This window comes from Cibotium barometz, chromosome 28, assembly GCF_041138505.1.
Source record: "Cibotium barometz isolate CiBa-2024 chromosome 28, ASM4113850v1, whole genome shotgun sequence".
Lineage (NCBI taxonomy): Eukaryota > Viridiplantae > Streptophyta > Polypodiopsida > Cyatheales > Cibotiaceae > Cibotium > Cibotium barometz.
This window is the reverse complement of record NC_141073.1, coordinates 8007102-8013683: the sequence shown is the minus strand read 5'-3', so window position 1 is coordinate 8013683 and position 6582 is coordinate 8007102.

Sequence of the window (6582 nt, the reverse complement as noted above, 5' to 3'; positions counted from 1 at the left end):
ACAAAAGCACTCACTGTCTATACACATGATCACCATGGGCAAGGTGGTATATGGCTTTAGTAGCCCTACTTGCCTCCAATAGAGAGAACCATAACACCTTTGATTCCACAGGGGCTTCACATATTGTGAGGAGATTCAATTTCTCCAATGTTACAAAGCTCTCACAATCCCATTTTAATGATAATACTTTGTCATGCCATGCATCCCCAAGTCAAGGGTCGATGATATTGAGAATCTTTTGGATAGTTTGACGAATACAAGAGTTAGTTTCAGCAAACCGTACACAACGAAATACCTCACTAGCCAAAGAATAGCCTTACCTTGCCTATCCAATCACCATAACGTGTTGCAAGGTACTCTACCTGCTTCTTCTCCTCCTTTTACAACTCTTCTTCAGTTATTGTTGCCCTTTTTAGATCAAGCTTCTTGTTCAAAGCAGTTGTTATTTGAACCTATGCGACCATGGCTATTGATTAGGTAGTTAAAAAATCACATGAAGGAGAAGCATGGATAGTCAAATAGTGAAAGCAAAGTATTTACATTGTAAACAAGCTTTGCTAAATTTCTTCATGTCAATAGATACCGGGGCTCACCACCCTTGTTGTACTTCTTCTAATCTCCATGATGAGCCTCCGATCCCTTTTGGCAAGTCATGCATGTACGAGGACTGATCAGCCGCACATATATTTATATAGTTGGACAATCTGATCGCGCAAGGTAGTGGGAACCAAGGCATGTGTATTGAGACTAAGACGACACGACATGTTAGTTCCCATGAATTATTTACATTGAATTCATGTTAATTATAGTGAAAAAATATATTCACAAGTTCATGCATTGCAAACTTGAGAGCAATACAATCTCGCTGGATCAATGATCGTGCAAAGGACTCGATATAGTGTTTTTCCTTCATTGATTACCGCAATCGATGCCGCTAGATCAATGATCGTGCAAAGGACTCGATAGTGTTTTTCCTTTGTCATTGATTGCCGCAATCCATGCCACCAATCGATGGTTTCCCTCCCATACATAAAACATGCGATTGAAGAGAATTGAGAGGGCCAAAAATTGAGCGAGCTCATCCTATTACTCTTGCCATAGGTGATCCCAAGAAGACATCACCACATCTGTGACCATGGCTTCCTAATGGGAGAAAGTCCATAAGGACACAATGAATGCTCCTTTTTCAGGGACATATCCCTCCTTCCGAAATGCCACTTTCAAACTTGACAAATCTTCCTAAAGTCCTCTAACTTTAGCATGTGGTAATAGCATGCATAACGAAATTGGTGGACATTCATGGGGCAATTGAATAACCTGGTTTTTTTCATTATGTCCTCCCCTTGGGCAAGGTACAAGTTTGCTTCATGCCCCTCATCACTAGGAATCTCTGGACAAAATACATAAGGTACCAATGCAATATTTACCTCATGCGGCATGAGCTCATTGTCTACCTCATGTTGACATTGTGCGGCATTTGCATCAAGCACTTGACTCTCCACCTCACCCCCGGCACCTTCTCCAACTTGACTTTCCACCACACAACTGACTTGTTCCATGTCACTGGGTAGAGGTGCATGGTCACTTTTCTGTTGTGCCCACCTTCTTTTGCTTTTATTTGCAGGATTGTTACAACAACAAAAGACAAAACATTAAACCAAATTTATATCACCACCTTCTGTGCCATGTAGTCCTACACAGCCATGGAGAGCTTGAGAGTTATTGAGAGCTTGAGGGCTTTCACAAAATTTAAAAAAAACGCCCATATGGCATTTTTTAAAATTTTGTGGCCATGGAGAGCTTGAGAGCTTTCTATTAAAAAAAAGGCCCTATTGGTAGGCCACGCCAATAGGTTTTGTTTGGTGTTGAATTAGAGCCAAAGCAAAGGTCGTATGGGCCTTTTTTTAATTTTTGTGGCCGTGGAGAGGGGGACATGTAGAGCTTGGTATGAAACACATGCACCTACAACTAACCTCATCAATGCCAACCCTCTATGTACATCTCTGGATGAGGGGACCATGTCAGGCATAAGCCTGGCCCATAGTACGACCCATCACGTGGAGAATGCTCGACCTTGTAGGTACCTCCAAGTGTTTCAATTCATATGACCTCTGCTTTGGCTCTAATTCAACACCAAAAAAACCTCACCGTGGCCAGCACATTGGTCAAGAAAAAGGCCCATCTAAGCATAATACCTTGTCAAGCCAAGATGCCATGGACCTCCATCTACCCATGCTAATCATTCCATGGGGTCGTGGCACTCATTCCACCAAACACAAGGTGTGGACCACTTTTACTAACTACCTTATGTTGAAGGGTCCAGACCACTTCCACAACTATTGGAGTTGTGGTATGAAGAACCTCTACATCGCCTATCACTTTCCATGTCGCCTCGTTAAGCTGCGTGGCATTAGGGCTGCTGAAATCTACCCATCACTTTACCTTGCATCTGACTATGCGATTCAGAACTCACCATGTAACCTCGATCACCAACTCCATGGCATATCTTGGATTATCCACACCATCCACTTCTCAACAACAACTTCACCACTAAACCTTTGCCAACTCCATGGCATATCTTGGATTATCCATACCATCCACTTCTCGGCAGGAGAAGGTTCACCACTAACTTGGGTGACGAAAATGCCGCTGGAACATATAAAACGGCCTTACCCTAGGCTTGTCAAATAGGAAAAGTCTACAGACTTAGTGTACATAGTTGATAGTTGCTTAAGGCTAGTAATAGAGGCCGGACTATGTTTAACTTTGGACAGCCTACTGTGAAAACTAGCCACTTGTATATAAGTCATTTTTGAAGTCTCCCGTCCTGGCTACATCTAGGTTTAAGATGTGGCAAGCTAGACCATTATGGATGAATTACATCCTGATCTCTCCAACTGGGCATAGTTCCATCCCGTGTGATCTCTCCAACTGAGCATAGTTCCATCCTGTGTGAGCTCGAATTGGAGTGAAGATGGCAGCACCTTGTTTTTGGGATTACAGTGATGGTGTGATTTGGGTCTGGTCTATTTGTCACAAATTGAGGCCTCTGCACTAGGCACGTTAATAGAAATTTTTGGGGTTTTGTCTTATAATAGTGCAGCATCACAACTAGTTAGGCCATATTAGATATCCATTTATAGGTATGTTGTCCCCTTTTTGAGTGGAAGGGGACACTTGTATTCTTTTTCCTATTAAAGTTTGCTAGAGATGTAGATAGGGTACGTGGATGAAAGGCTGAGATCGGCGAGCAGTGAGGGATGGATACAACGTGCTTATGTGTGAGAGCGCTCTTGAAGAGAATAGAGAAAACATGTGCTTGCAAGATGCATAGCGAGGGTATGTGTTGAGAAGAAGGTGAGAGAGAGTGAGAGAGCTTGATTAAATCCTTGAGTGAGAGATAGTCTTCTTGAGATAGAGATTGCTTCTCACCATGAAGAGAAGAAGCTTGAGAGAAAGGAATGGAGGTGCGAGATTTGAAATTAGGGATGCATACATCATGCTTGTGTGTGAGAGCACTCTTGAAGAGAATAGAGAGAACATGTGCTTTCACAATGCATAGCGAGGGTATGTGTGTTGAGAAGAGGGTGTGAGAGAGTGAGAGAGCTTAATTAAATCCTTGAGTGAGAGACAATCTTCTTAAGATAGAGATTGCTTCTCACCATGAAGAGAAGAATCTTGAGAGAAAGGAATGGGGGTACAAGATTTGAAATGAGAGCAAGAGAAGTGACTTGAGAGCTTGTGGTGATGCAAGATCTATTTTCTCCTAACAACTTTTCCTTCTGGCCCCTTTTTTAACACATGCATGTGTGGGTGTGTGTGTGTGTGTGTATGAAAAAAGAGAGAGCCAAATATGTTTTCTTCTAATGATATGATTTAACCCATCAAATGACATCACTTGTGCACTTTACATGCTTATCTTCTTTTATGTCCATGCATGTGTATGTGTGTGAAAGCAGGAAAGTTAAGAGCACAAGCAAGCTTGTGATGGAAAGCAAGGGGTGTATTTGTGACAAAGAGCTCTAGAGAGAGGTCTGTTTCCTTCTGATGCTGTAACCCATTAAATGCAATCACTTGTGGTTTACATGCTTATCTCCTTTCATGTACAAAAAGAAAGAGTGTATGTGTGTGTGTGTGTGTGTGTGTGTGTGTGTGTGTGTAGAGAGAGAGAGAGAGAGAGAGAGAGAGAGAGAGAGAGAGAGAGAGAGAGAGAGAGAGAGAGAGAGAGAGAGAGAGAGAGAGAGAGAGAGATTTTTGACTCTCAAGGATTGTAATTGATCATGCTCATGAGATAACGACTTTCTTCTATAGCATTTTGCAATGATGGTGTTATGAATTTTATCTTAGGGATGTGTACACAACATAGAGCTTGCAACTTTTATTGGGTATTCAGGACATCAACATGCCTAGCTCCTTCATTGGTGTGTGAGAGAGGCATCAAGAGGATGAGAGGAAAGATTGCAAGAAAGAGAAGAAGGATTGAGAGAGGGTGAGAAGAGAGAGCCTATATGCATTCTTCGTATTGAAGGTATATTTCAAGGAATTGTGTTTAATGAAGCCACATTCATGATGTAACAGTCATTGTGATGTAGGCTAGGTTCAAGCCATTGCACAGCCAGAAAGAGACTGGCTTCTCTATTGTCTTCACTAACACAACCCCACCCCACCCTAGCCTCTTCGATAACCAAACTATACTTGGTGCTTCACGAACCCAAACCGCCACCAACCTCATCACACTGACATGCCAAAACCAAGCATTCGGCCTCTGTAAAACCTCCACCGGCCACACCAAGCCACCCCTAGCTTCTTCAATGCCATCACTGTTAGCGTACCAACTCAAGCAATCGACATCCCCACCACTAGGTTATCGGCATGCCCGTAAAGCACCCGATCAAGCACCACACCATTGGCTTACCAACTCAAGCAACCAACATCACACACCCACCTTCGTGATACCTCAAGGATGCTATTGATTGGGCATGTCTCATGGACCATCTCTTTCCACCAGAATTGGCCCATGCTTTTGCAACTCCCCCCAATACTTCAAACGTTGAGATTTATCAGTGGGTTAGGCTGATTGGCCAAGTCACCAAAACCTCCAAGCATCACATCCTTCGGTAATACCAGTTTTCGTTCTTCTTTCCTCTTCCTAACCTAAGTAGTATGCCCACAAAGCTACTTACACCTCCTCGTACCCGTTCACACTCTTCTTTTCTCTTCTTAACCTAAGTGGTGTGTCCACCCCCACCCCCTTGGGAGATTACAATGCTAGTGCTCAATTTCCATTTAGGGTCCTAGGTATGAGAGTCTTAGGCTTACTGACTTTGTGGATTACATTTGAGGCTGAAGGCCGAAGGCTTAAATCAGGCTCAAGGGTATTGCATATTTGTTGTAAATTCTAGCTTTGCCATTTTCTCTCCACCATAGCTCAAGATGAATGTGATTTCGCCTATTCCTCTCCAAGCTTCTTGAGATAATCACAAACAAGAGGGGTTTGTCTCCCATTGGGCCTCAAACAACTACTCCGAACGCCCACAATTCTTTTGCTAACTCTCTCTCTCACCCTGCTTCACCAGTGACTCAATGTGTCTTAAGCTCACAAATTATACTCCCTCCCTAGATCTCCACTCCACTCAAGATTCAAATATAAGAGAATGCACATTCACTCCATGAGCTCAAGAAGTAGTCCACTCTCACATACACTTAATTTCAATCTAAATCTCAAGCAGATCTTACTCGATATCATGCAAAATCACACAAAAAGAGAGCTCAAATTGAAAGTATGAGCATCCCACCATTGATAGTAGACAATAGTTGGGAGACTTCAAAAGATGGAATTAGTGATTCGTTCATGATGGTGAGGCCTATTGGTGCAAGAGCTTAAGATTATACAGAAGTGATGATTGGTTGTAAGAAAAAACTCTATAGGAATGCCATAAGTGAAGCAAAACAGTTGCATAAGTTGACAATATATATTCTCCAATGACAATGCTTGCAATATCCCATTGATCAAGATTTTGATCAATGGGATTTTGATTATACAGAAGTGATGATTGGTTGTAAGAAAAAACTCTACAGGAATGCCATAAGTGAAGCAAAACAGTTGCATAAGTTGACAATATATATTCTCCAATGACAATATATATTCTCCAATGACAGTGCTTGCAATATCCCATTGATCAAGATTTTGAAAAAAAACAAAACAAAAATTAATCATAAGCCCCTAATTTCAAGTATAACTATTAAATACTTGGATCTAAGGGGGGCTATGGACAATATCTAGGTGGTTAAGGCGATGCCCTTTTCCTCCCAAGGACACGAGGTTGCCCCCCCTCACTCCACAAAAAAGGGGTGAAAGAGTGCATGTGTTCGTCCTCCACCAAAAAGAAGAAGATTAAAGGATCATAAGAAAAAGTCTCACCAACAAAATTGTAGAGATTTGTAGATACTATTCGAAGCAACTTCAATGCACAACATCCTTAATCCAAAAATCGAAAATACCATAAAATATGAGCTCTTGGGATGAGGGCTGAAATTTGAAGGCTACCCCAACCTTTAATTTGTTTTTAAGAGGCCTTCTCT